The following is a 20,983-nucleotide window of genomic DNA, read 5'->3' on the forward strand; positions in this document are numbered from 1 at the left end:
TGGAGGACAAAAGGAAATTTTGGAGGAATCACCCCCAGATCACTAAACATAAAAGTCATGAAAGCAGAAATGCAATCGCCTGCGGCCACACCACCTTGAATAAGCCTGATCTCGTCTGATCTCAGAAGCTAAGCAATGTTGGGCTTGATTAGTACTTGGATGGGAGACCACCTGGGAATATCAAGTGCTGCAGGCATTACATTTTACAATTGAAATGTGTGGAGGACAAAAGGAAATTTTGGAGGAATCACCCCCAGCTCACTAAACATAAAAGTCATGAAAGCAGAAATGCAATCGCCTGCGGCCACACCACCTTGAATAAGCCTGATCTCAGAAGCTAAGCAATGTTGGGCTTGGTTAGTACTTGGATGGGAGACCACCTGGGAATATCAAGTGCTGCAGGCAATACATTTTACAATTGAAATGTGTGGAGGCCAAAAGGAAATTTTGGAGGAATCACCCCCAGCTCACTAAACATAAGTCATGAAAGCAGAAATGCAATCGCCTGCGGCCACACCACCTTGAATAAGCCTGATCTCGTCTGATCTCAGAAGCTAAGCAATGTTGGGCTTGGTTAGTACTTGGATGGGAGACCACCTGGGAATATCAAGTGCTGCAGGCATTACATTTTACAAATGAAATGTGTGGAGGACAAAAGGAAATTTTGGAGGAATCAACCCCAGCTCACTAAACATAAAAGTCATGAAAGCAGAAAGGCAATCGCCTGCGGCCACACCACCTTGAATAAGCCTGATCTCAGAAGCTAAGCAATGTTGGGCTTGGTTAGTACTTGGATGGGAGACCACCTGGGAATATCAAGTGCTGCAGGCATTACATTTTTGTTATTACATTTTACAATTGAAATGTGTGGAGGACAAAAGGAAATTTTGGAGGAATCACCCCCCGCTCACTAAACATAAAAGTCATGAAAGCAGAAATGCAATCGCCTGCGGCCACACCACCTTGAATAAGCCTGATCTCGCCTGATCTCAGAAGCTAAGCAATGTTGGGCTTGGTTAGTACTTGGATGGGAGACCACCTGGGAATATCAAGTGCTGCAGGCATTACATTTTTGTAATTACATTTTACAATTGAAATGTGTGGAGGACAAAAGGAAATTTTGGAGGACTCACCCCCAGCTCACTAAACATAAAAGTCATGAAAGCAGAAATACAATCGCCTGCGGCCACACCACCTTGAATAAGCCTGATCTCGTCTGATTTCAGAAGCTAAGCAGTGTTGGGCTTGGTTAGTACTTGGATGGGAGACCACCTGGGAATATCAAGTGCTGCAGGCATTACTTTTTTGTAATTACATTTTACAATTGAAATGTGTGGAGGACAAAAGGAAATTTTGGAGGAATCACCCCCAGCTCACTAAACATAAAAGTCATGAAAGCAGAACTGCAATCGCCTGCGGCCACACCACCTTGAATAAGCCTGATCTCGTCTGATCTCAGAAGCTAAGCAATGTTGGGCTTGGTTAGTACTTGGATGGGAGACCACCTGGGAATATCAAGTGCTGCAGGCATTACATTTTACAATTGAAATGTGTGGAGGACAAAAGGAAATTTTGGAGGAATCACCCCCAGCACACTAAACATAAAAGTCATGAAAGCAGAAATGCAATCGCCTGCGGCCACACCACCTTGAATAAGCCTGATCTCGTCTGATCTCAGAAGCTAAGCAATGTTGGGCTTGTTTAGTACTTGGATGGGAGACCACCTGGGAATATCAAGTGCTGCAGGCATTACATTTTACAATTGAAATGTGTGGAGGACAAAAGGAAATTTTGGAGGAATCACCCCCAGCTCACTAAACATAAAAGTCATGAAAGCAGAAATGCAATCGCCTGCGGCCACACCACCTTGAATAAGCCTGATCTCGTCTGAACTCAGAAGCTAAGCAATGTTGGGCTTGATTAGTACTTGGATGGGAGACCACCTGGGAATATCAAGTGCTGCAGGCATTACATTTAACAATTGAAATGTGTGGAGGACAAAAGGAAATTTTGGAGGACTCACCCCCAGCTCACTTAACATAAAAGTCATGAAAGCAGAAATGCAATCGCCTGCGGCCACACCACCTTGAATAAGCCTGATCTCGCCTGATCTCAGAAGCTAAGCAATGTTGGGCTTGGTTAGTACTTGGATGGGAAACCACCTGGGAATATCAAGTGCTGCAGGCATTACATTTTACAATTGAAATGTGTGGAGGACAAAAGGAAATTTTGGAGGAATCACCCCCAGCTCACTAAACATAAAAGTCATGAAAGCAGAAATGCAATCGCCTGCGGCCACACCACCTTGAATAAGCCTGATCTCAGAAGCTAAGCAATGTTGGGCTTGGTTAGTACTTGGATGGGAGACCACCTGGGAATATCAAGTGCTGCAGGCATTACATTTTACAATTGAAATGTGTGGAGGACAAAAGGAAATTTTGGAGGAATTACCCCCAGCTCACTAAACATAAAAGTCATGAAAGCAGAAATGCAATCGCCTGCGGCCACACCACCTTGAATAAGCCTGATCTCGTCTGATCTCGCCTGATCTCAGAAGCTAAGCAATGTTGGGCTTGGTTAGTACTTGGATGGGAGACCACCTGGGAATATCAAGTGCTGCAGGCATTACATTTTACAATTGAAATGTGTGGAGGACAAAATGAAATTTTGGAGGAATCACCCCCAGCTCACTAAACATAAAAGTCATGAAAGCAGAAATGCAATCGCCTGCGGCCACACCACCTTGAATAAGCCTGATCTCGCCTGATCTCAGAAGCTAAGCTATGTTGGGCTTGGTTAGTACTTGGATGGGAGACCACCTGGGAATATCAAGTGCTGCAGGCATTACATTTTTGTAATTACATTTTACAATTGAAATGTGTGGAGGCCAAAAAGGAAATTTTGGAGGAATCACCCCCAGCTCACTAAACATAAAAGTCATGAAAGCAGAAATGCAATCGCCTGCGGCCACACCACCTTGTTTAAGCCTGATCTCAGAAGCTAAGCAATGTTGGGCTTGGTTAGTACTTGGATGGGAGACCACCTGGGAATATCAAGTGCTGCAGGCATTACATTTTTGTAATTACATTTTACAATTGAAATGTGTGGAGGACAAAAGGAAATTTTGGAGGAATCACCCCCAGCTCACTAAACATAAAAGTCATGAAAGCAGAAATGCAATCGCCTGCGGCCACACCACCTTGAATAAGCCTGATCTCGCCTGATCTCGCCTGATCTCAGAAGCTAAGCAATGTTGGGCTTGGTTAGTACTTGGATGGGAGACCACCTGGGAATATCAAGTGCTGCAGGCATTACATTTTACAATTGAAATGTGTGGAGGACAAAAGGAAATTTTGGAGGAATCACCCCCAGCTCACTAAACATAAAAGTCATGAAAGCAGAAATGCAATCGCCTGCGGCCACACCACCTTGAATAAGCCTGATCTCGCCTGATCTCAAAAGCTAAGCTATGTTGGGCTTGGTTAGTACTTGGATGGGAGACCACCTGGGAATATCAAGTGCTGCAGGCATTACATTTTTGTAATTACATTTTACAATTGAAATGTGTGGAGGCCAAAAGGAAATTTTGGAGGAATCACCCCCAGCTCACTAAACATAAAAGTCATGAAAGCAGAAATGCAATCGCCTGCGGCCACACCACCTTGTTTAAGCCTGATCTCAGAAGCTAAGCAATGTTGGGCTTGGTTAGTACTTGGATGGGAGACCACCTGGGAATATCAAGTGCTGCAGGCATTACATTTTTGTAATTACATTTTACAATTGAAATGTGTGGAGGACAAAAGGAAATTTTGGAGGAATCACCCCCAGCTCACTAAACATAAAAGTCATGAAAGCAGAAATGCAATCGCCTGCGGCCACACCACCTTGAATAAGCCTGATCTCGCCTGATCTCAGAAGCTAAGCAATGTTGGGCTTGGTTAGTACTTGGATGGGAGACCACCTGGGAATATCAAGTGCTGCAGGCATTACATTTTACAATTGAAATGTGTGGAGGACAAAAGGAAATTTTGGAGGAATCACCCCCAGCTCACTAAACATAAAAGTCATGAAAGCAGAAATGCAATCGCCTGCGGCCACACCACCTTGAATAAGCCTGATCTCGTCTGATCTCAGAAGCTAAGCAATGTTGGGCTTGGTTAGTACTTGGATGGGAGACCACCTGGGAATATCATGTGCTGCAGGCATTACATTTTACAATTGAAATGTGTGGAGGACAAAAGGAAATTTTGGAGGAATCACCCCCAGCTCACTAAACATAAAAGTCATGAAAGCAGAAATGCAATTGCCTGCGGCCACACCACCTTGAATAAGCCTGATCTCGTCTGATCTCAGAAGCTAAGCAATGTTGGGCTTGATTAGTACTTGGATGGGAGACCACCTGGGAATATCAAGTGCTGCAGGCATTACATTTTACAATTGAAATGTGTGGAGGACAAAAGGAAATTTTGGAGGAATCACCCCCAGCTCACTAAACATAAAAGTCATGAAAGCAGAAATGCAATCGCCTGCGGCCACACCACCTTGAATAAGCCTGATCTCGTCTGATCTCAGAAGCTAAGCAATGTTGGGCTTGATTAGTACTTGGATGGGAGACCACCTGGGAATATCAAGTGCTGCAGGCATTACATTTTACAATTGAAATGTGTGGAGGACAAAAGGAAATTTTGGAGGAATCACCCCCAGCTCCCTAAACATAAAAGTCATGAAAGCAGAAATGCAATCGCTTGCGGCCACACCACCTTGAATAAGCCTGATCTCGTCTGATCTCAGAAGCTAAGCAATGTTGGGCTTGATTAGTACTTGGATGGGAGACCACCTGGGAATATCAAGTGCTGCAGGCATTACATTTTACAATTGAAATGTGTGGAGGACAAAAGGAAATTTTGGAGGAATCACCCCCAGCTCACTAAACATAAAAGTCATGAAAGCAGAAATGCAATCGCCTGCGGCCACACCACCTTGAATAAGCCTGATCTCGTCTGATCTCAGAAGCTAAGCAATGTTGGGCTTGGTTAGTACTTGGATGGGAGACCACCTGGGAATATCAAGTGCTGCAGGCATTACATTTTTGGAATTACATTTTACAATTGAAATGTGTGGAGGACAAAAGGAAATTTTGGAGGAATCACCCCCAGCTCACTAAACATAAAAGTCATGAAAGCAGAAATGCAATCGCCTGCGGCCACACCACCTTGAATAAGCCTGATCTCGTCTGATCTCAGAAGCTAAGCAATGTTGGGCTTGATTAGTACTTGGATGGGAGACCACTTGGGAATATCAAGTGCTGCAGGCATTACATTTTACAATTGAAATGTGTGGAGGACAAAAGGAAATTTTGGAGGAATCACCCCCAGCTCACTAAACATAAAAGTCATGAAAGCAGAAATGCAATCGCCTGCGGCCACACCACCTTGAAAAAGCCTGATCTCAGAAGCTAAGCAATGTTGGGCTTGGTTAGTACTTGGATGGGAGACCACCTGGGAATATCAAGTGCTGCAGGCATTACATTTTTGTAATTACATTTTACAATTGAAATGTGTGGAGGCCAAAAGGAAATTTTGGAGGAATCACCCCCAGCTCACTAAACATAAAAGTCATGAAAGCAGAAATGCAATCGCCTGCGGCCACACCACCTTGAATAAGCGTGATCTCGTCTGATCTCATAAGCTAAGCAATGTTGGGCTTGGTTAGTACTTGGATGGGAGACCACCTGGGTATATCAAGTGCTGCAGGCATTACATTTTACAATTGAAATGTGTGGAGGACAAAAGGAAATTTTGGAGGAATCACCCCCAGCTCACTAAACATAAAAGTCATGAAAGCAGAAATGCAATCGCCTGTGGCCACACCACCTTGTTTAAGCCTGATCTCAGAAGCTAAGCAATGTTGGGCTTGGTTAGTACTTGGATGGGAGACCACCTGGGAATATCAAGTGCTGCAGGCATTACATTTTTGTAATTACATTTTACAATTGAAATGTGTGGAGGACAAAAGGAAATTTTGGAGGAATCACCCCCAGCTCACTAAACATAAAAGTCATGAAAGCAGAAATGCAATCGCCTGCGGCCACACCACCTTGAATAAGCCTGATCTCGCCTGATCTCGCCTGATCTCAGAAGCTAAGCAATGTTGGGCTTGGTTAGTACTTGGATGGGAGACCACCTGGGAATATCAAGTGCTGCAGGCATTACATTTTACAATTGAAATGTGTGGAGGACAAAAGGAAATTTTGGAGGAATCACCCCCAGCTCACTAAACATAAAAGTCATGAAAGCAGAAATGCAATCGCCTGCGGCCACACCACCTTGAATAAGCCTGATCTCGCCTGATCTCAAAAGCTAAGCTATGTTGGGCTTGGTTAGTACTTGGATGGGAGACCACCTGGGAATATCAAGTGCTGCAGGCATTACATTTTTGTAATTACATTTTACAATTGAAATGTGTGGAGGCCAAAATGAAATTTTGGAGGAATCACCCCCAGCTCACTAAACATAAAAGTCATGAAAGCAGAAATGCAATCGCCTGCGGCCACACCACCTTGTTTAAGCCTGATCTCAGAAGCTAAGCAATGTTGGGCTTGGTTAGTACTTGGATGGGAGACCACCTGGGAATATCAAGTGCTGCAGGCATTACATTTTTGTAATTACATTTTACAATTGAAATGTGTGGAGGCCAAAATGAAATTTTGGAGGAATCACCCCCAGCTCACTAAACATAAAAGTCATGAAAGCAGAAATGCAATCGCCTGCGGCCACACCACCTTGTTTAAGCCTGATCTCAGAAGCTAAGCAATGTTGGGCTTGGTTAGTACTTGGATGGGAGACCACCTGGGAATATCAAGTGCTGCAGGCATTACATTTTTGTAATTACATTTTACAATTGAAATGTGTGGAGGACAAAAGGAAATTTTGGAGGAATCACCCCCAGCTCACTAAACATAAAAGTCATGAAAGCAGAAATGCAATCGCCTGCGGCCACACCACCTTGAATAAGCCTGATCTCGCCTGATCTCGCCTGATCTCAGAAGCTAAGCAATGTTGGGCTTGGTTAGTACTTGGATGGGAGACCACCTGGGAATATCAAGTGCTGCAGGCATTACATTTTACAATTGAAATGTGTGGAGGACAAAAGGAAATTTTGGAGGAATCACCCCCAGCTCACTAAACATAAAAGTCATGAAAGCAGAAATGCAATTGCCTGCGGCCACACCACCTTGAATAAGTCTGATCTCGTCTGATCTCAGAAGCTAAGCAATGTTGGGCTTGATTAGTACTTGGATGGGAGACCACCTGGGAATATCAAGTGCTGCAGGCATTACATTTTACAATTGAAATGTGTGGAGGACAAAAGGAAATTTTGGAGGAATCACCCCCAGCTCACTAAACATAAAAGTCATGAAAGCAGAAATGCAATCGCCTGCGGCCACACCACCTTGAATAAGCCTGATCTCGTCTGATCTCAGAAGCTAAGCAATGTTGGGCTTGATTAGTACTTGGATGGGAGACCACCTGGGAATATCAAGTGCTGCAGGCATTACATTTTACAATTGAAATGTGTGGAGGACAAAAGGAAATTTTGGAGGAATCACCCCAGCTCCCTAAACATAAAAGTCATGAAAGCAGAAATGCAATCGCTTGCGGCCACACCACCTTGAATAAGCCTGATCTCGTCTGATCTCAGAAGCTAAGCAATGTTGGGCTTGATTAGTACTTGGATGGGAGACCACCTGGGAATATCAAGTGCTGCAGGCATTACATTTTACAATTGAAATGTGTGGAGGACAAAAGGAAATTTTGGAGGAATCAGCCCCAGCTCACTAAACATAAAAGTCATGAAAGCAGAAATGCAATCGCCTGCGGCCACACCACCTTGAATAAGCCTGATCTCGTCTGATCTCAGAAGCTAAGCAATGTTGGGCTTGGTTAGTACTTGGATGGGAGACCACCTGGGAATATCAAGTGCTGCAGGCATTACATTTTTGGAATTACATTTTACAATTGAAATGTGTGGAGGACAAAAGGAAATTTTGGAGGAATCACCCCCAGCTCACTAAACATAAAAGTCATGAAAGCAGAAATGCAATCGCCTGCGGCCACACCACCTTGAATAAGCCTGATCTCGTCTGATCTCAGAAGCTAAGCAATGTTGGGCTTGATTAGTACTTGGATGGGAGACCACCTGGGAATATCAAGTGCTGCAGGCATTACATTTTACAATTGAAATGTGTGGAGGACAAAAGGAAATTTTGGAGGAATCACCCCCAGCTCACTAAACATAAAAGTCATGAAAGCAGAAATGCAATCGCCTGCGGCCACACCACCTTGAAAAAGCCTGATCTCAGAAGCTAAGCAATGTTGGGCTTGGTTAGTACTTGGATGGGAGACCACCTGGGAATATCAAGTGCTGCAGGCATTACATTTTTGTAATTACATTTTACAATTGAAATGTGTGGAGGCGAAAAGGAAATTTTGGAGGAATCACCCCCAGCTCACTAAACATAAAAGTCATGAAAGCAGAAATGCAATCGCCTGCGGCCACACCACCTTGAATAAGCGTGATCTCGTCTGATCTCAGAAGCTAAGCAATGTTGGGCTTGGTTAGTACTTGGATGGGAGACCACCTGGGTGTATCAAGTGCTGCAGGCATTACATTTTACAATTGAAATGTGTGGAGGACAAAAGGAAATTTTGGAGGAATCACCCCCAGCTCACTAAACATAAAAGTCACGAAAGCAGAAATGCAATCGCCTGCGGCCACACCACCTTGAATACGCCTGATCTCGTCTGATCTCGCCTGATCTCAGAAGCTAAGCAATGTTGGGCTTGGTTAGTACTTGGATGGGAGACCACCTGGGAATATCAAGTGCTGCAGGCATTACATTTTACAATTGAAATGTGTGGAGGACAAAAGGAAATTTTGGAGGAATCACCCCCAGCTCACTAAACATAAAAGTCATGAAAGCAGAAATGCAATCGCCTGCGGCCACACCACCTTGAATAAGCCTGATCTCGCCTGATCTCAAAAGCTAAGCTATGTTGGGCTTGGTTAGTACTTGGATGGGAGACCACCTGGGAATATCAAGTGCTGCAGGCATTACATTTTTGTAATTACATTTTACAATTGAAATGTGTGGAGGCCAAAAGGAAATTTTGGAGGAATCACCCCCAGCTCACTAAACATAAAAGTCATGAAAGCAGAAATGCAATCGCCTGCGGCCACACCACCTTGTTTAAGCCTGATCTCAGAAGCTAAGCAATGTTGGGCTTGGTTAGTACTTGGATGGGAGACCACCTGGGAATATCAAGTGCTGCAGGCATTACATTTTACAATTGAAATGTGTGGAGGACAAAAGGAAATTTTGGAGGAATCACCCCCAGCTCACTAAACATAAAAGTCATGAAAGCAGAAATGCAATCGCCTGCGGCCACACCACCTTGAATAAGCCTGATCTCGCCTGATCTCAGAAGCTAAGCAATGTTGGGCTTGGTTAGTACTTGGATGGGAGACCACCTGGGAATATCAAGTGCTGCAGGCATTACATTTTACATTTTACAATTGAAATGTGTGGAGGACAAAAGGAAATTTTGGAGGAATCACCCCCAGCTCACTAAACATAAAAGTCATGAAAGCAGAAATGCAACTGCCTGCGGCCACACCACCTTGAATAAGCCTGATCTCGTCTGATCTCAGAAGCTAAGCAATGTTGGGCTTGGTTAGTACTTGGATGGGAGACCACCTGGGAATATCAAGTGCTGCAGGCATTACATTTTATAATTGAAATGTGTGGAGGACAAAAGGAAATTTTGGAGGAATCACCCCCAGCTCACTAAACATAAAAGTCATGAAAGCAGAAATGCAATCGCCTGCGGCTACACCACCTTGAATAAGCCTGATCTCGTCTGATCTCAGAAGCTAAGCAATGTTGGGCTTGGTTAGTACTTGGAAGGGAGACCACCTGGGAATATCAAGTGCTGCAGGCATTACATTTTACAATTGAAATGTGTGGAGGACAAAAGGAAATTTTGGAGGAATCACCCCCAGCTCACTAAACATAAAAGTCATGAAAGCAGAAATGCAATCGCCTGCGGCCACACCACCTTGAATAAGCCTGATCTCAGAAGCTAAGCAATGTTGGGCTTGGTTAGTACTTGGATGGGAGACCACCTGGGAATATCAAGTGCTGCAGGCATTACATTTTTGTAATTACATTTTACAATTGAAATGTGTGGAGGACAAAAGGAAATTTTGGAGGAATCACCCCCAGCTCACTAAACATAAAAGTCATGAAAGCAGAAATGCAATCGCCTGCGGCCACACCACCTTGAATAAGCCTGATCTCAGAAGCTAAGCAATGTTGGGCTTGGTTAGTACTTGGATGGGAGACCACCTGGGAATATCAAGTGCTGCAGGCATTACATTTTTGTAATTACATTTTACAATTGAAATGTGTGGAGGACAAAAGGAAATTTTGGAGGAATCACCCCCAGCTCACTAAACATAAAAGTCATGAAAGCAGAAATGCAATCGCCTGCGGCCACACCACCTTGAATAAGCCTGATCTCGTCTGATCTCAGAAGCTAAGCAATGTTGGGCTTGGTTAGTACTTGGATGGGAGACCACCTGGGAATATCAAGTGCTGCAGGCATTACATTTTACAATTGAAATGTGTGGAGGACAAAAGGAAATTTTGGAGGAATCACCCCCAGCTCACTAAACATAAAAGTCATGAAAGCAGAAATGCAATCGCCTGCGGCCACACCACCTTGAATAAGCCTGATCTCGTCTGATCTCAGAAGCTAAGCAATGTTGGGCTTGGTTAGTACTTGGATGGGAGACCACCTGGGAATATCAAGTGCTGCAGGCATTACATTTTACAATTGAAATGTGTGGAGGACAAAAGGAAATTGTGGAGGAATCACCCCCAGCTCACTAAACATAAAAGTCATGAAAGCAGAAATGCAATCGCCTGCGGTCACACCACCTTGAATAAGCCTGATCTCGTCTGGTCTCAGAAGCTAAGCAATGTTGGGCTTGGTTAATACTTGGATGGGAGACCACCTGGGAATATCAAGTACTGCAGGCATTACATTTTTGTAATTACATTTTACAATTGAAATGTGTGGAGGACAAAAGGAAATTTTGGAGGAATCACCCCCAGCTCACTAAACATAAAAGTCATGAAAGCAGAAATGCAATCGCCTGCGGCCACACCACCTTGAATAAGCCTGATCTCGTCTGATCTCAGAAGCTAAGCAGTGTTGGGCTTGGTTAGTACTTGGATGGGAGACCACCTGGGAATATCAAGTGCTGCAGGCATTACATTTTACAATTGAAATGTGTGGAGGACAAAAGGAAATTTTGGAGGAATCACCCCCAGCTCACTAAACATAAAAGTCATGAAAGCAGAAATGCAATCGCCTGCGGCCACACCACCTTGAATACGCCTGATCTCGTCTGGTCTCAGAAGCTAAGCAATGTTGGGCTTGGTTAATACTTGGATGGGAGACCACCTGGGAATATCAAGTGCTGCAGGCATTACATTTTACAATTGAAATGTGTGGAGGACAAAAGGAAATTTTGGAGGAATCACCCCCAGCTCACTAAACATAAAAGTCATGAAAGCAGAAATGCAATCGCCTGCGGCCACACCACCTTGAATAAGCCTGATCTCGTCTGATCTCAGAAGCTAAGCAATGTTGGGCTTGGTTAATACTTGGATGGGAGACCACCTGGGAATATCAAGTGCTGCAGGCATTACATTTTTGTAATTACATTTTACAATTGAAATGTGTGGAGGACAAAAGGAAATTTTGGAGGAATCACCCCCAGCTCACTAAACATAAAAGTCATGAAAGCAGAAATGCAATCGCCTGCGGCCACACCACCTTGAATAAGCCTGATCTCAGATGCTAAGCAATGTTGGGCTTGGTTAGTACTTGGATGGGAGACCACCTGGGAATATCAAGTGCTGCAGGCATTACATTTTTGTAATTACATTTTACAATTGAAATGTGTGGAGGCCAAAAGGAAATTTTGGAGGAATCACCCCCAGCTCACTAAACATAAAAGTCATGAAAGCAGAAATGCAATCGCCTGCGGCCACACCACCTTGAATAAGCCTGATCTCGTCTGATCTCAGAAGCTAAGCAATGTTGGGCTTGGTTAGTACTTGGATGGGAGACCACCTGGGAATATCAAGTGCTGCAGGCATTACATTTTTGTAATTACATTTTACAATTGAAATGTGTGGAGTACAAAAGGAAATTTTGGAGGAATCACCCCCAGCTCACTAAACATAAAAGTCATGAAAGCAGAAATGCAATCGCCTGCGGCCACACCACCTTGAATAAGCCTGATCTCAGAAGCTAAGCAATGTTGGGCTTGGTTAGTACTTGGATGGGAGACCACCTGGGAATATCAAGTGCTGCAGGCATTACATTTTTGTAATTACATTTTACAATTGAAATGTGTGGAGGACAAAAGGAAATTTTGGAGGAATCACCCCCAGCTCACTAAACATAAAAGTCATGAAAGCAGAAATGCAATCGCCTGCGGCCACACCACCTTGAATAAGCCTGATCTCAGAAGCTAAGCAATGTTGGGCTTGGTTAGTACTTGGATGGGAGACCACCTGGGAATATCAAGTGCTGCAGGCAATACATTTTTGTAATTACATTTTACAATTGAAATGTGTGGACAAAAGGAAATTTTGGAGGAATCACCCCCAGCTCACTAAACATAAAAGTCATGAAAGCAGAAATGCAATCGCCTGCGGCCACACCACCTTGAAAAAGCCTGATCTCAGAAGCTAAGCAATGTTGGGCTTGGTTAGTACTTGGATGGGAGACCACCTGGGAATATCAAGTGCTGCAGGCATTACATTTTTGTAATTACATTTTACAATTGAAATGTGTGGAGGACAAAAGGAAATTTTGGAGGAATCACCCCCAGCTCACTAAACATAAAAGTCATGAAAGCAGAAATGCAATCGCCTGCGGCCACACCACCTTGAATAAGTCTGATCTCAGAAGCTAAGCAATGTTGGGCTTGGTTAGTACTTGGATGGGAGACCACCTGGGAATATCAAGTGCTGCAGGCATTACATTTTTGTAATTACATTTTACAATTGAAATGTGTGGAGGACAAAAGGAAATTTTGGAGGAATCACCCCCAGCTCAATACACATAAAAGTCATGAAAGCAGAAATGCAATCGCCTGCGGCCACACCACCTTGAATAAGCCTGATCTTGTCTGATCTCAGAAGCTAAGTAATGTTGGGCTTGGTTAGTACTTGGATGGGAGACCACCTGGGAATATCAAGTGCTGCAGGCATTACATTTTTGTAATTACATTTTACAATTGAAATGTGTGGAGGACAAAAGGAAATTTTGGAGGAATCACCCCCAGCTCACTAAACATAAAAGTCATGAAAGCAGAAATGCAATCGCCTGCGGCCACACCACCTTGAATAAGCCTGATCTCAGAAGCTAAGCAATGTTGGGCTTGGTTAGTACTTGGATGGGAGACCACCTGGGAATATCAAGTGCTGCAGGCATTACATTTTTGTAATTACATTTTACAATTGGAATGTGTGGAGGACAAAAGGAAATTTTGTAGGAATCACCCCCAGCTCACTACACATAAAAGTCATGAAAGCAGAAATGCAATCGCCTGCGGCCACACCACCTTGAATAAGCCTGATCTCGTCTGATCTCAGAAGCTAAGCAATGTTGGGCTTGGTTAGTACTTGGATGGGAGACCACCTGGGAATATCAAGTGCTGCAGGCATTACATTTTTGTAATTACATTTTACAATTGAAATGTGTGGAGGACAAAAGGAAATTTTGGAGGAATCACCCCCAGCTCACTAAACATAAAAGTCATGAAAGCAGAAATGCAATCGCCTGCGCCCACACCACCTTGAAAAAGCCTGATCTCATCTGATCTCAGAAGCTAAGCAATGTTGGGCTTGGTTAGTACTTGGATGGGAGACCACCTGGGAATATCAAGTGCTGCAGGCATTACATTTTTGTAATTACATTTTACAATTGAAATGTGTGGAGGACAAAAGGAAATTTTGGAGGAATCACCCCCAGCTCACTAAACATAAAAGTCATGAAAGCAGAAATGCAATCGCCTGCGGCCACACCACCTTGAATAAGCCTGATCTCGTCTGATCTCAGAAGCTAAGCAATGTTGGGCTTGGTTAGTACTTGGATGGGAGACCACCTGGGAATATCAAGTGCTGCAGGCATTACATTTTACAATTGAAATGTGTGGAGGACAAAAGGACATTTTGGAGGAATCACCCCCAGCTCACTAAACATAAAAGTCATGAAAGCAGAAATGCAATCGCCTGCGGCCACACCACCTTGAATAAGCCTGATCTCGCCTGATCTCAGAAGCTAAGCAATGTTGGGCTTGGTTAGTACTTGGATGGGAGACCACCTGGGAATATCAAGTGCTGCAGGCATTACATTTTTGTAATTACATTTTACAATTGAAATGTGTGGAGGACAAAAGGAAATTTTGGAGGAATCACCCCCAGCTCAATACACATAAAAGTCATGAAAGCAGAAATGCAATCGCCTGCGGCCACACCACCTTGAATAAGCCTGATCTTGTCTGATCTCAGAAGCTAAGTAATGTTGGGCTTGGTTAGTACTTGGATGGGAGACCACCTGGGAATATCAAGTGCTGCAGGCATTACATTTTTGTAATTACATTTTACAATTGAAATGTGTGGAGGACAAAAGGAAATTTTGGAGGAATCACCCCCAGCTCACTAAACATAAAAGTCATGAAAGCAGAAATGCAATCGCCTGCGGCCACACCACCTTGAATAAGCCTGATCTCAGAAGCTAAGCAATGTTGGGCTTGGTTAGTACTTGGATGGGAGACCACCTGGGAATATCAAGTGCTGCAGGCATTACATTTTTGTAATTACATTTTACAATTGGAATGTGTGGAGGACAAAAGGAAATTTTGTAGGAATCACCCCCAGCTCACTACACATAAAAGTCATGAAAGCAGAAATGCAATCGCCTGCGGCCACACCACCTTGAATAAGCCTGATCTCGTCTGATCTCAGAAGCTAAGCAATGTTGGGCTTGGTTAGTACTTGGATGGGAGACCACCTGGGAATATCAAGTGCTGCAGGCATTACATTTTTGTAATTACATTTTACAATTGAAATGTGTGGAGGACAAAAGGAAATTTTGGAGGAATCACCCCCAGCTCACTAAACATAAAAGTCATGAAAGCAGAAATGCAATCGCCTGCGCCCACACCACCTTGAAAAAGCCTGATCTCATCTGATCTCAGAAGCTAAGCAATGTTGGGCTTGGTTAGTACTTGGATGGGAGACCACCTGGGAATATCAAGTGCTGCAGGCATTACATTTTTGTAATTACATTTTACAATTGAAATGTGTGGAGGACAAAAGGAAATTTTGGAGGAATCACCCCCAGCTCACTAAACATAAAAGTCATGAAAGCAGAAATGCAATCGCCTGCGGCCACACCACCTTGAATAAGCCTGATCTCGTCTGATCTCAGAAGCTAAGCAATGTTGGGCTTGGTTAGTACTTGGATGGGAGACCACCTGGGAATATCAAGTGCTGCAGGCATTACATTTTACAATTGAAATGTGTGGAGGACAAAAGGACATTTTGGAGGAATCACCCCCAGCTCACTAAACATAAAAGTCATGAAAGCAGAAATGCAATCGCCTGCGGCCACACCACCTTGAATAAGCCTGATCTCGCCTGATCTCAGAAGCTAAGCAATGTTGGGCTTGGTTAGTACTTGGATGGGAGACCACCTGGGAATATCAAGTGCTGCAGGCATTACATTTTTGTAATTACATTTTACAATTGAAATGTGTGGAGGACAAAAGGAAATTTTGGAGGAATCACCCCCAGCTCACTAAACATAAAAGTCATGAAAGAAGACACGCAATCACCTGCGGCCACACCACCTTGAATAAGCCTGATCTCAGAAGCTAAGCAATGTTGGGCTTGGTTAGTACTTGGATGGGAGACCACCTGGGAATATCAAGTGCTGCAGGCATTACATTTTTGTAATTACATTTTACAATTGAAATGTGTGGAGGACAAAAGGAAATTTTGGAGGAATCACCCCCAGCTCACTAAACATAAAAGTCATGAAAAAAGACACGCAATCACCTGCGGCCACACCACCTTGAATAAGCCTGATCTCAGAAGCTAAGCAATGTTGGGCTTGGTTAGTACTTGGATGGGAGACCACCTGGGAATATCAAGTGCTGCAGGCATTACATTTTTGTAATTACATTTTACAATTGAAATGTGTGGAGGACAAAAGGAAATTTTGGAGGAATCACCCCCAGCTCACTAAACATAAAAGTCATGAAAGCAGAAATGCAATCGCCAGCGGCCACACCACCTTGAATAAGCCTGATCTCCGAAGCTAAGCAATGTTGGGCTTGGTTAGTACTTGGATGGGAGACCACCTGGGAATATCAAGTGCTGCAGGCATTACATTTTTGTAATTACATTTTACAATTGAAATGTGTGGAGGACAAAAGGAAATTTTGGAGGAATCACCCCCAGCTCACTAAACATAAAAGTCATGAAAGCAGACATGCAATCACCTGAGTCCACACCACCTTGAATAAGCCTGATCTCAGAAGCTAAGCAATGTTGGGCTTGGTTAGTACTTGGATGGGAGACCACCTGGGAATATCAAGTGCTGCAGGCATTACATTTTACAATTGAAATGTGTGGAGGACAAAAGGAAATTTTGGAGGAATCACCCCCAGCTCACTAAACATAAAAGTCATGAAAGCAGAAATGCAATCGCCTGCGGCCACACCACCTTGAATAAGCCTGATCTCGCCTGATCTCGCCTGATCTCAGAAGCTAAGCAATGTTGGGCTTGGTTAGTACTTGGATGGGAGACCACCTGGGAATATCAAGTGCTGCAGGCGTTACATTTTTGTAATTACATTTTACAATTGAAATGTGTGGAGGACAAAAGGAAATTTTGGAGGAATCACCCCCAGCTCACTAAACATAAAAGTCATGAAAGCAGAAATGCAATCGCCTGCGGCCACACCACCTTGAATAAGCCTGATCTCCGAAGCTAAGCAATGTTGGGCTTGGTTAGTACTTGGATGGGAGACCACCTGGGAATATCAAGTGCTGCAGGCATTACATTTTTGTAATTACATTTTACAATTGAAATGTGTGGAGGACAAAAGGAAATTTTGGAGGAATCACCCCCAGCTCACTAAACATAAAAGTCATGAAAGCAGAAATGCAATCGCCTGCTGCCACGCCACCTTGAATAAGCCTGATCTCGCCTGATCGCGTCTGATCTGAGAAGCTAAGCAATGTTGGGCTTGGTTAGTACATGGATGGGAGACCTCCTGGGAATATCAAGTGCTGCAGCCATTACATTTTTGTAATTACATTTTACAATTGAAATGTGTGGAGGACAAAAGGAAATTTTGGAGGAATCACCCCCAGCTCACTAAACATAAAAGTCATGAAAGCAGAAACGCAATCGCCTTCGGCCACACCACCTTGAATAATCCTGATCTCGTCTGATCTCAGAAGCTAAGCAATGTTGGGCTTGGTTAGTACTTGGATGGGAGACCACCTGGGAATATCAAGTGCTGCAGGCATTACATTTTTGTAATTACATTTTACAATTGAAATGTGTGGAGGACAAAAGGAAATTTTGGAGGAATCACCCCCAGCTCACTAAACATAAAAGTCATGAAAGCAGAAATGCAATCGCCTGCGGCCACACCACCTTGAATAAGCCTGATCTCGCCTGATCTCGTCTGATCTCAGAAGCTAAGCAATGTTGGGCTTGGTTAGTATTTGGATGGGAGACCTCCTGGGAATATCAAGTGCTGCAGGCATTACATTTTTGTAATTACATTTTACAATTGAAATGTGTGGAGGACAAAAGGAAATTTTGGAGGAATCACCCCCAGCTCACTAAACATAAAAGTCATGTAAGCAGAAATGCAATCGCCTGCGGCCACACCACCTTGAATAAGCCTGATCTCGCCTGATCTCGTCTGATCTCAGAAGCTAAGCAATGTTGGGCTTGGTTAGTATTTGGATGGGAGACCACCTGGGAATATCAAGTGCTGCAGCCATTACATTTTTGTAATTACATTTTACAATTGAAATGTGTGGAGGACAAAAGGAAATTTTGGAGGAATCACCCCCAGCTCACTAAACATAAAAGTCATGAAAGCAGAAACACAATCGCCTTCGGCCACACCACCTTGAATAATCCTGATCTCGTCTGATCTCAGAATCTAAGCAATGTTGGGCTTGGTTAGTACTTGGATGGGAGACCACCTGGAAATATCAAGTGCTGCAGGCATTACATTTTTGTAATTACATTTTACAATTGAAATGTGTGGAGGACAAAAGGAAATTTTGGAGGAATCACCCCCAGCTCACTAAACATAAAAGTCATGAAAGCAGAAATGCAATCGCCTGCGGCCACACCACCTTGAATAAGCCTGATCTCAGAAGCTAAGCAATGTTGGGCTTGGTTAATACTGGGATGGGAGACCACCTGGGAATATCAAGTGCTGCAGGCTTTACATTTTACAATTGAAATGTGTGGAGGACAAAAGGAAATTTTGGAGGAATCACCCCCAGCTCACTAAACATAAAAGTAATGAAAGCAGAAATGCAATCGCCTGCGGCCACACCATCTTGAATAAGCCTGATCTCGCCTGATCTCGTCTGATCTCAGAAGCTAAGCAATGTTGGGCTTGGTTAGTATTTGGATGGGAGACCACCTGGGAATATCAAGTGCTGCGGGCATTACATTTTTGTAATTACATTTTACAATTGAAATGTGTGGAGGACAAAAGGAAATTTTGGAGGAATCACCCCCAGCTCACTAAACATAAAAGTCATGATAGCAGAAATGCAATCGCCTGCGGCCACACCACCTTGAATAAGCCTGATCTCACCTGATCTCGTCTGATCTCAGAAGATAAGCAATGTTGGGCTTGGTTAGTATTTGGATGGGAGACCACCTGGGAATATCAAGTGCTGCAGGCATTACATTTTTGTAATTACATTTTACAATTGAAATGTGTGGAGGACAAAAGGAAATTTTGGAGGAATCACCCCCAGCTCACTAAACATAAAAGTCATGAAAGCAGAAATGCAATCGCCTGCGGCCACACCACCTTGAATAACCCTGATCTTGTCTGATCTCAGAAGCTAAGCAATGTTGGGCTTGGTTAGTACATGGATGGGAGACCACCTGGGAATATCAAGTGCTGCAGGCATTACTTTTTGCAATTGAAATGTGTGGAGGACAAAAGGAAATTTTGGAGGAATCACCCCCAGCTCATTAAACGTAAAAGTCATGAAAGCAGCAATGCAATCGCATGTGGCCACACCACCTTGAATAAGCCTGATCTCAGAAGCTAAGCAATGTTGGGCTTGGTTAGTACTTGGATGGGAGACCAACTGGGAATATCAAGTGCTGCAGGCATTACATTTTTGTAATTACATTTTACATTTGAAATGTGTGGAGGACAAAATGAAATTTTGGAGGAATCACCCCCAGCTCACTAAACATAAAAGCCATGAAAGCAGAAAAGCAACCGCCTGCGGCCACACCTCCTTGAATAAGCCTGATCTCGTCTGATCTCAGATGCTAAGCAATGTTGGGCTTGGTTAGTACTTGGATGGGAGAGCACCTGGGAAGATCAAGTGCTGCAGGCATTATATTTTTGTAATTACATTTTACAATTGAAATGTGTGGAGGACAAAAGGAAATTTTGGAGGAATCACCCCCAGCTCACTAAACATAAAAGTCATGAAAGCAGGAATGCAATCGCCTGCGGCCACACCACCTTGAATAAGCCTGATCTCATCTGATCTCAGAAGCTAAGCAATGTTGGGCTTGGTTAGTACTTGGATGGGAGACCACCTGGGAATATCAAGTGCTGCAGGCATTACATTTTTGTAATTACATTTTACAATTGAAATGTGTGGAGGACAAAAGGAAATTTTGGAGGAATCACCCCCAGCTCACTAAACATAAAAGTCATGAAAGCAGAAATGCAATCGCCTGCGGCCACACCACCTTGAATAAGCCTGATCTCATCTGCTCTCAGAAGCTAAGCCATGTTGGGCCTGGTTAGTACTTGGATGGGAGACCACCTGGGAATATCAAGTGCTGCAGGCATTACATTTTTGTAATTACATTTTACAATTGAAATGTGTGGAGGACAAAAGGAAATTTTGGAGGAATCACCCCCAGCTCACTAAACATAAAACCCATGAAAGCAGAAATGCAATCGCCTGCGGCCACACCACCTTGAATAAGCCTGATCTCGTCTGATCTCAGAAGCTAAGCAATGTTGGTCTTGGTTAGTACTTGGATGGGAGACCACCTGGGAATATCAAGTGCTGCAGTCATTACATTTTTGTAATTACATTTTACAATTGAAATGTGTGGAGGACTGTTGGAAAACATGGAACAAGTATTGAATAGCAGTTTGCTACGCATGAGGAATGACGGCTGTATTCATGTTATTTTTCTGAAAAGTGATTTAACATTGGATAGAAAAAACTGTTAGTTCCAAAAATGCAAGCACTGCTGTGATAGATGAAAACTGGCTATATACTCTGGGTATATATATACTTGCACTGCATTGACTCCGAGCAAAACAAGAAATAATAGCAGCTTCATTGAGCAATGGATGGTAGCAGAGAGCTGAGAAAAACACCAAGTTAACGTATATTTAACTATACTTAAACAACTGCACATTAGAAGTAAATTGAAGGCAATATGGTAGAGAAGTTAAGATTATTTTGTGTCAACGCAAATGGCTGGCCAGCAGCACACGGCTGTACAAACAAGTCCTTTGACCTCCAGCCCTGACCTGAAAGAAGCTTGCCCTTCGGGGAGTCCACTGGGGTATA

General features: G+C 43.5%; 43 non-coding genes and 48 pseudogenes across 43 annotated transcripts; all 91 read left to right on the forward strand.

The window, feature by feature from the left end:
* Positions 1-77: 77 nt before the first annotated feature.
* LOC131716786 (5S ribosomal RNA) lies at positions 78-196 on the forward strand. Its single transcript, XR_009315671.1, has one exon. It is a non-coding gene; the product is annotated as a 5S ribosomal RNA (ribosomal RNA).
* A 100-nt stretch (positions 197-296) lies between these two features.
* On the forward strand, positions 297-405 carry LOC131714692 (5S ribosomal RNA; annotated as a pseudogene).
* A 98-nt stretch (positions 406-503) lies between these two features.
* Positions 504-622, forward strand: LOC131716705 (5S ribosomal RNA). The gene has a single exon (XR_009315590.1). It is a non-coding gene; the product is annotated as a 5S ribosomal RNA (ribosomal RNA).
* A 100-nt stretch (positions 623-722) lies between these two features.
* LOC131714693 (5S ribosomal RNA) lies at positions 723-831 on the forward strand (annotated as a pseudogene).
* Positions 832-945: 114 nt separating this feature from the next.
* On the forward strand, positions 946-1,064 carry LOC131711567 (5S ribosomal RNA). Its single transcript, XR_009313453.1, has one exon. It is a non-coding gene; the product is annotated as a 5S ribosomal RNA (ribosomal RNA).
* A 114-nt stretch (positions 1,065-1,178) lies between these two features.
* On the forward strand, positions 1,179-1,297 carry LOC131712380 (5S ribosomal RNA). The gene has a single exon (XR_009314273.1). It is a non-coding gene; the product is annotated as a 5S ribosomal RNA (ribosomal RNA).
* Positions 1,298-1,411: 114 nt separating this feature from the next.
* LOC131716706 (5S ribosomal RNA) lies at positions 1,412-1,530 on the forward strand. The gene has a single exon (XR_009315591.1). It is a non-coding gene; the product is annotated as a 5S ribosomal RNA (ribosomal RNA).
* Positions 1,531-1,630: 100 nt separating this feature from the next.
* Positions 1,631-1,749, forward strand: LOC131720761 (5S ribosomal RNA). The gene has a single exon (XR_009319658.1). It is a non-coding gene; the product is annotated as a 5S ribosomal RNA (ribosomal RNA).
* Positions 1,750-1,849: 100 nt separating this feature from the next.
* Positions 1,850-1,968, forward strand: LOC131718109 (5S ribosomal RNA). Its single transcript, XR_009317005.1, has one exon. It is a non-coding gene; the product is annotated as a 5S ribosomal RNA (ribosomal RNA).
* Positions 1,969-2,068: 100 nt separating this feature from the next.
* On the forward strand, positions 2,069-2,187 carry LOC131712711 (5S ribosomal RNA). Its single transcript, XR_009314601.1, has one exon. It is a non-coding gene; the product is annotated as a 5S ribosomal RNA (ribosomal RNA).
* Positions 2,188-2,287: 100 nt separating this feature from the next.
* LOC131714694 (5S ribosomal RNA) lies at positions 2,288-2,396 on the forward strand (annotated as a pseudogene).
* Positions 2,397-2,496: 100 nt separating this feature from the next.
* LOC131713690 (5S ribosomal RNA) lies at positions 2,497-2,625 on the forward strand (annotated as a pseudogene).
* A 100-nt stretch (positions 2,626-2,725) lies between these two features.
* On the forward strand, positions 2,726-2,844 carry LOC131713056 (5S ribosomal RNA). Its single transcript, XR_009314944.1, has one exon. It is a non-coding gene; the product is annotated as a 5S ribosomal RNA (ribosomal RNA).
* A 115-nt stretch (positions 2,845-2,959) lies between these two features.
* LOC131715546 (5S ribosomal RNA) lies at positions 2,960-3,068 on the forward strand (annotated as a pseudogene).
* Positions 3,069-3,182: 114 nt separating this feature from the next.
* Positions 3,183-3,311, forward strand: LOC131713922 (5S ribosomal RNA; annotated as a pseudogene).
* Positions 3,312-3,411: 100 nt separating this feature from the next.
* LOC131713799 (5S ribosomal RNA) lies at positions 3,412-3,530 on the forward strand (annotated as a pseudogene).
* Positions 3,531-3,644: 114 nt separating this feature from the next.
* Positions 3,645-3,753, forward strand: LOC131715548 (5S ribosomal RNA; annotated as a pseudogene).
* Positions 3,754-3,867: 114 nt separating this feature from the next.
* On the forward strand, positions 3,868-3,986 carry LOC131711568 (5S ribosomal RNA). The gene has a single exon (XR_009313454.1). It is a non-coding gene; the product is annotated as a 5S ribosomal RNA (ribosomal RNA).
* A 100-nt stretch (positions 3,987-4,086) lies between these two features.
* LOC131711026 (5S ribosomal RNA) lies at positions 4,087-4,205 on the forward strand. The gene has a single exon (XR_009312908.1). It is a non-coding gene; the product is annotated as a 5S ribosomal RNA (ribosomal RNA).
* Positions 4,206-4,305: 100 nt separating this feature from the next.
* On the forward strand, positions 4,306-4,424 carry LOC131716797 (5S ribosomal RNA). The gene has a single exon (XR_009315682.1). It is a non-coding gene; the product is annotated as a 5S ribosomal RNA (ribosomal RNA).
* Positions 4,425-4,524: 100 nt separating this feature from the next.
* Positions 4,525-4,643, forward strand: LOC131716808 (5S ribosomal RNA). Its single transcript, XR_009315693.1, has one exon. It is a non-coding gene; the product is annotated as a 5S ribosomal RNA (ribosomal RNA).
* A 100-nt stretch (positions 4,644-4,743) lies between these two features.
* LOC131720617 (5S ribosomal RNA) lies at positions 4,744-4,862 on the forward strand. Its single transcript, XR_009319514.1, has one exon. It is a non-coding gene; the product is annotated as a 5S ribosomal RNA (ribosomal RNA).
* A 100-nt stretch (positions 4,863-4,962) lies between these two features.
* Positions 4,963-5,081, forward strand: LOC131716707 (5S ribosomal RNA). The gene has a single exon (XR_009315592.1). It is a non-coding gene; the product is annotated as a 5S ribosomal RNA (ribosomal RNA).
* A 114-nt stretch (positions 5,082-5,195) lies between these two features.
* LOC131718390 (5S ribosomal RNA) lies at positions 5,196-5,314 on the forward strand. The gene has a single exon (XR_009317289.1). It is a non-coding gene; the product is annotated as a 5S ribosomal RNA (ribosomal RNA).
* A 100-nt stretch (positions 5,315-5,414) lies between these two features.
* LOC131714341 (5S ribosomal RNA) lies at positions 5,415-5,523 on the forward strand (annotated as a pseudogene).
* Positions 5,524-5,637: 114 nt separating this feature from the next.
* On the forward strand, positions 5,638-5,756 carry LOC131713217 (5S ribosomal RNA; annotated as a pseudogene).
* A 100-nt stretch (positions 5,757-5,856) lies between these two features.
* On the forward strand, positions 5,857-5,965 carry LOC131715931 (5S ribosomal RNA; annotated as a pseudogene).
* Positions 5,966-6,079: 114 nt separating this feature from the next.
* Positions 6,080-6,208, forward strand: LOC131713923 (5S ribosomal RNA; annotated as a pseudogene).
* A 100-nt stretch (positions 6,209-6,308) lies between these two features.
* On the forward strand, positions 6,309-6,427 carry LOC131713801 (5S ribosomal RNA; annotated as a pseudogene).
* A 114-nt stretch (positions 6,428-6,541) lies between these two features.
* LOC131715549 (5S ribosomal RNA) lies at positions 6,542-6,650 on the forward strand (annotated as a pseudogene).
* Positions 6,651-6,764: 114 nt separating this feature from the next.
* Positions 6,765-6,873, forward strand: LOC131715550 (5S ribosomal RNA; annotated as a pseudogene).
* A 114-nt stretch (positions 6,874-6,987) lies between these two features.
* LOC131713924 (5S ribosomal RNA) lies at positions 6,988-7,116 on the forward strand (annotated as a pseudogene).
* Positions 7,117-7,216: 100 nt separating this feature from the next.
* On the forward strand, positions 7,217-7,335 carry LOC131710299 (5S ribosomal RNA). The gene has a single exon (XR_009312171.1). It is a non-coding gene; the product is annotated as a 5S ribosomal RNA (ribosomal RNA).
* A 100-nt stretch (positions 7,336-7,435) lies between these two features.
* Positions 7,436-7,554, forward strand: LOC131716820 (5S ribosomal RNA). Its single transcript, XR_009315705.1, has one exon. It is a non-coding gene; the product is annotated as a 5S ribosomal RNA (ribosomal RNA).
* A 99-nt stretch (positions 7,555-7,653) lies between these two features.
* On the forward strand, positions 7,654-7,772 carry LOC131720618 (5S ribosomal RNA). Its single transcript, XR_009319515.1, has one exon. It is a non-coding gene; the product is annotated as a 5S ribosomal RNA (ribosomal RNA).
* A 100-nt stretch (positions 7,773-7,872) lies between these two features.
* LOC131716708 (5S ribosomal RNA) lies at positions 7,873-7,991 on the forward strand. The gene has a single exon (XR_009315593.1). It is a non-coding gene; the product is annotated as a 5S ribosomal RNA (ribosomal RNA).
* Positions 7,992-8,105: 114 nt separating this feature from the next.
* Positions 8,106-8,224, forward strand: LOC131716831 (5S ribosomal RNA). Its single transcript, XR_009315716.1, has one exon. It is a non-coding gene; the product is annotated as a 5S ribosomal RNA (ribosomal RNA).
* Positions 8,225-8,324: 100 nt separating this feature from the next.
* LOC131714342 (5S ribosomal RNA) lies at positions 8,325-8,433 on the forward strand (annotated as a pseudogene).
* Positions 8,434-8,547: 114 nt separating this feature from the next.
* On the forward strand, positions 8,548-8,666 carry LOC131713683 (5S ribosomal RNA; annotated as a pseudogene).
* Positions 8,667-8,766: 100 nt separating this feature from the next.
* Positions 8,767-8,895, forward strand: LOC131712441 (5S ribosomal RNA; annotated as a pseudogene).
* Positions 8,896-8,995: 100 nt separating this feature from the next.
* Positions 8,996-9,114, forward strand: LOC131713802 (5S ribosomal RNA; annotated as a pseudogene).
* Positions 9,115-9,228: 114 nt separating this feature from the next.
* Positions 9,229-9,337, forward strand: LOC131715551 (5S ribosomal RNA; annotated as a pseudogene).
* Positions 9,338-9,437: 100 nt separating this feature from the next.
* LOC131711569 (5S ribosomal RNA) lies at positions 9,438-9,556 on the forward strand. The gene has a single exon (XR_009313455.1). It is a non-coding gene; the product is annotated as a 5S ribosomal RNA (ribosomal RNA).
* Positions 9,557-9,663: 107 nt separating this feature from the next.
* Positions 9,664-9,782, forward strand: LOC131716710 (5S ribosomal RNA). The gene has a single exon (XR_009315595.1). It is a non-coding gene; the product is annotated as a 5S ribosomal RNA (ribosomal RNA).
* Positions 9,783-9,882: 100 nt separating this feature from the next.
* Positions 9,883-10,001, forward strand: LOC131712229 (5S ribosomal RNA). Its single transcript, XR_009314122.1, has one exon. It is a non-coding gene; the product is annotated as a 5S ribosomal RNA (ribosomal RNA).
* Positions 10,002-10,101: 100 nt separating this feature from the next.
* Positions 10,102-10,210, forward strand: LOC131714695 (5S ribosomal RNA; annotated as a pseudogene).
* A 114-nt stretch (positions 10,211-10,324) lies between these two features.
* LOC131714696 (5S ribosomal RNA) lies at positions 10,325-10,433 on the forward strand (annotated as a pseudogene).
* Positions 10,434-10,547: 114 nt separating this feature from the next.
* On the forward strand, positions 10,548-10,666 carry LOC131716711 (5S ribosomal RNA). Its single transcript, XR_009315596.1, has one exon. It is a non-coding gene; the product is annotated as a 5S ribosomal RNA (ribosomal RNA).
* A 100-nt stretch (positions 10,667-10,766) lies between these two features.
* On the forward strand, positions 10,767-10,885 carry LOC131716712 (5S ribosomal RNA). Its single transcript, XR_009315597.1, has one exon. It is a non-coding gene; the product is annotated as a 5S ribosomal RNA (ribosomal RNA).
* A 100-nt stretch (positions 10,886-10,985) lies between these two features.
* On the forward strand, positions 10,986-11,104 carry LOC131713289 (5S ribosomal RNA; annotated as a pseudogene).
* Positions 11,105-11,218: 114 nt separating this feature from the next.
* On the forward strand, positions 11,219-11,337 carry LOC131710039 (5S ribosomal RNA). Its single transcript, XR_009311905.1, has one exon. It is a non-coding gene; the product is annotated as a 5S ribosomal RNA (ribosomal RNA).
* Positions 11,338-11,437: 100 nt separating this feature from the next.
* On the forward strand, positions 11,438-11,556 carry LOC131710660 (5S ribosomal RNA). Its single transcript, XR_009312542.1, has one exon. It is a non-coding gene; the product is annotated as a 5S ribosomal RNA (ribosomal RNA).
* Positions 11,557-11,656: 100 nt separating this feature from the next.
* On the forward strand, positions 11,657-11,775 carry LOC131711760 (5S ribosomal RNA). The gene has a single exon (XR_009313648.1). It is a non-coding gene; the product is annotated as a 5S ribosomal RNA (ribosomal RNA).
* A 114-nt stretch (positions 11,776-11,889) lies between these two features.
* On the forward strand, positions 11,890-11,998 carry LOC131715873 (5S ribosomal RNA; annotated as a pseudogene).
* A 114-nt stretch (positions 11,999-12,112) lies between these two features.
* LOC131716713 (5S ribosomal RNA) lies at positions 12,113-12,231 on the forward strand. Its single transcript, XR_009315598.1, has one exon. It is a non-coding gene; the product is annotated as a 5S ribosomal RNA (ribosomal RNA).
* Positions 12,232-12,345: 114 nt separating this feature from the next.
* Positions 12,346-12,454, forward strand: LOC131714697 (5S ribosomal RNA; annotated as a pseudogene).
* Positions 12,455-12,568: 114 nt separating this feature from the next.
* Positions 12,569-12,677, forward strand: LOC131714698 (5S ribosomal RNA; annotated as a pseudogene).
* A 111-nt stretch (positions 12,678-12,788) lies between these two features.
* On the forward strand, positions 12,789-12,897 carry LOC131714343 (5S ribosomal RNA; annotated as a pseudogene).
* A 114-nt stretch (positions 12,898-13,011) lies between these two features.
* Positions 13,012-13,120, forward strand: LOC131715752 (5S ribosomal RNA; annotated as a pseudogene).
* A 114-nt stretch (positions 13,121-13,234) lies between these two features.
* LOC131713005 (5S ribosomal RNA) lies at positions 13,235-13,353 on the forward strand. The gene has a single exon (XR_009314892.1). It is a non-coding gene; the product is annotated as a 5S ribosomal RNA (ribosomal RNA).
* Positions 13,354-13,467: 114 nt separating this feature from the next.
* LOC131714699 (5S ribosomal RNA) lies at positions 13,468-13,576 on the forward strand (annotated as a pseudogene).
* Positions 13,577-13,690: 114 nt separating this feature from the next.
* LOC131716714 (5S ribosomal RNA) lies at positions 13,691-13,809 on the forward strand. Its single transcript, XR_009315599.1, has one exon. It is a non-coding gene; the product is annotated as a 5S ribosomal RNA (ribosomal RNA).
* Positions 13,810-13,923: 114 nt separating this feature from the next.
* On the forward strand, positions 13,924-14,042 carry LOC131710910 (5S ribosomal RNA). The gene has a single exon (XR_009312793.1). It is a non-coding gene; the product is annotated as a 5S ribosomal RNA (ribosomal RNA).
* Positions 14,043-14,156: 114 nt separating this feature from the next.
* LOC131716715 (5S ribosomal RNA) lies at positions 14,157-14,275 on the forward strand. Its single transcript, XR_009315600.1, has one exon. It is a non-coding gene; the product is annotated as a 5S ribosomal RNA (ribosomal RNA).
* Positions 14,276-14,375: 100 nt separating this feature from the next.
* LOC131711570 (5S ribosomal RNA) lies at positions 14,376-14,494 on the forward strand. Its single transcript, XR_009313456.1, has one exon. It is a non-coding gene; the product is annotated as a 5S ribosomal RNA (ribosomal RNA).
* A 114-nt stretch (positions 14,495-14,608) lies between these two features.
* LOC131713006 (5S ribosomal RNA) lies at positions 14,609-14,727 on the forward strand. Its single transcript, XR_009314893.1, has one exon. It is a non-coding gene; the product is annotated as a 5S ribosomal RNA (ribosomal RNA).
* A 114-nt stretch (positions 14,728-14,841) lies between these two features.
* LOC131714700 (5S ribosomal RNA) lies at positions 14,842-14,950 on the forward strand (annotated as a pseudogene).
* Positions 14,951-15,064: 114 nt separating this feature from the next.
* LOC131716716 (5S ribosomal RNA) lies at positions 15,065-15,183 on the forward strand. Its single transcript, XR_009315601.1, has one exon. It is a non-coding gene; the product is annotated as a 5S ribosomal RNA (ribosomal RNA).
* Positions 15,184-15,297: 114 nt separating this feature from the next.
* LOC131710911 (5S ribosomal RNA) lies at positions 15,298-15,416 on the forward strand. Its single transcript, XR_009312794.1, has one exon. It is a non-coding gene; the product is annotated as a 5S ribosomal RNA (ribosomal RNA).
* A 114-nt stretch (positions 15,417-15,530) lies between these two features.
* Positions 15,531-15,649, forward strand: LOC131716717 (5S ribosomal RNA). Its single transcript, XR_009315602.1, has one exon. It is a non-coding gene; the product is annotated as a 5S ribosomal RNA (ribosomal RNA).
* Positions 15,650-15,749: 100 nt separating this feature from the next.
* On the forward strand, positions 15,750-15,868 carry LOC131711571 (5S ribosomal RNA). Its single transcript, XR_009313457.1, has one exon. It is a non-coding gene; the product is annotated as a 5S ribosomal RNA (ribosomal RNA).
* A 114-nt stretch (positions 15,869-15,982) lies between these two features.
* Positions 15,983-16,091, forward strand: LOC131715619 (5S ribosomal RNA; annotated as a pseudogene).
* A 114-nt stretch (positions 16,092-16,205) lies between these two features.
* Positions 16,206-16,314, forward strand: LOC131715620 (5S ribosomal RNA; annotated as a pseudogene).
* Positions 16,315-16,428: 114 nt separating this feature from the next.
* Positions 16,429-16,537, forward strand: LOC131716256 (5S ribosomal RNA; annotated as a pseudogene).
* Positions 16,538-16,651: 114 nt separating this feature from the next.
* On the forward strand, positions 16,652-16,760 carry LOC131716538 (5S ribosomal RNA; annotated as a pseudogene).
* A 100-nt stretch (positions 16,761-16,860) lies between these two features.
* Positions 16,861-16,989, forward strand: LOC131714039 (5S ribosomal RNA; annotated as a pseudogene).
* Positions 16,990-17,103: 114 nt separating this feature from the next.
* On the forward strand, positions 17,104-17,212 carry LOC131715950 (5S ribosomal RNA; annotated as a pseudogene).
* Positions 17,213-17,326: 114 nt separating this feature from the next.
* Positions 17,327-17,455, forward strand: LOC131716564 (5S ribosomal RNA; annotated as a pseudogene).
* Positions 17,456-17,569: 114 nt separating this feature from the next.
* LOC131712891 (5S ribosomal RNA) lies at positions 17,570-17,688 on the forward strand. The gene has a single exon (XR_009314778.1). It is a non-coding gene; the product is annotated as a 5S ribosomal RNA (ribosomal RNA).
* Positions 17,689-17,802: 114 nt separating this feature from the next.
* LOC131713938 (5S ribosomal RNA) lies at positions 17,803-17,931 on the forward strand (annotated as a pseudogene).
* A 114-nt stretch (positions 17,932-18,045) lies between these two features.
* LOC131714362 (5S ribosomal RNA) lies at positions 18,046-18,174 on the forward strand (annotated as a pseudogene).
* Positions 18,175-18,288: 114 nt separating this feature from the next.
* On the forward strand, positions 18,289-18,407 carry LOC131713500 (5S ribosomal RNA; annotated as a pseudogene).
* A 114-nt stretch (positions 18,408-18,521) lies between these two features.
* On the forward strand, positions 18,522-18,630 carry LOC131715642 (5S ribosomal RNA; annotated as a pseudogene).
* A 100-nt stretch (positions 18,631-18,730) lies between these two features.
* Positions 18,731-18,859, forward strand: LOC131714356 (5S ribosomal RNA; annotated as a pseudogene).
* Positions 18,860-18,973: 114 nt separating this feature from the next.
* On the forward strand, positions 18,974-19,102 carry LOC131713138 (5S ribosomal RNA; annotated as a pseudogene).
* A 114-nt stretch (positions 19,103-19,216) lies between these two features.
* LOC131713632 (5S ribosomal RNA) lies at positions 19,217-19,335 on the forward strand (annotated as a pseudogene).
* A 100-nt stretch (positions 19,336-19,435) lies between these two features.
* LOC131716322 (5S ribosomal RNA) lies at positions 19,436-19,544 on the forward strand (annotated as a pseudogene).
* A 114-nt stretch (positions 19,545-19,658) lies between these two features.
* LOC131713823 (5S ribosomal RNA) lies at positions 19,659-19,777 on the forward strand (annotated as a pseudogene).
* Positions 19,778-19,891: 114 nt separating this feature from the next.
* On the forward strand, positions 19,892-20,010 carry LOC131717610 (5S ribosomal RNA). The gene has a single exon (XR_009316499.1). It is a non-coding gene; the product is annotated as a 5S ribosomal RNA (ribosomal RNA).
* A 114-nt stretch (positions 20,011-20,124) lies between these two features.
* Positions 20,125-20,243, forward strand: LOC131713807 (5S ribosomal RNA; annotated as a pseudogene).
* Positions 20,244-20,357: 114 nt separating this feature from the next.
* Positions 20,358-20,476, forward strand: LOC131712853 (5S ribosomal RNA). The gene has a single exon (XR_009314741.1). It is a non-coding gene; the product is annotated as a 5S ribosomal RNA (ribosomal RNA).
* Positions 20,477-20,983: the final 507 nt, after the last annotated feature.

Source organism: Acipenser ruthenus, chromosome 44 (assembly GCF_902713425.1).
Source record: "Acipenser ruthenus chromosome 44, fAciRut3.2 maternal haplotype, whole genome shotgun sequence".
In the NCBI taxonomy this organism is placed as follows: Eukaryota; Metazoa; Chordata; class Actinopteri; order Acipenseriformes; family Acipenseridae; genus Acipenser; species Acipenser ruthenus.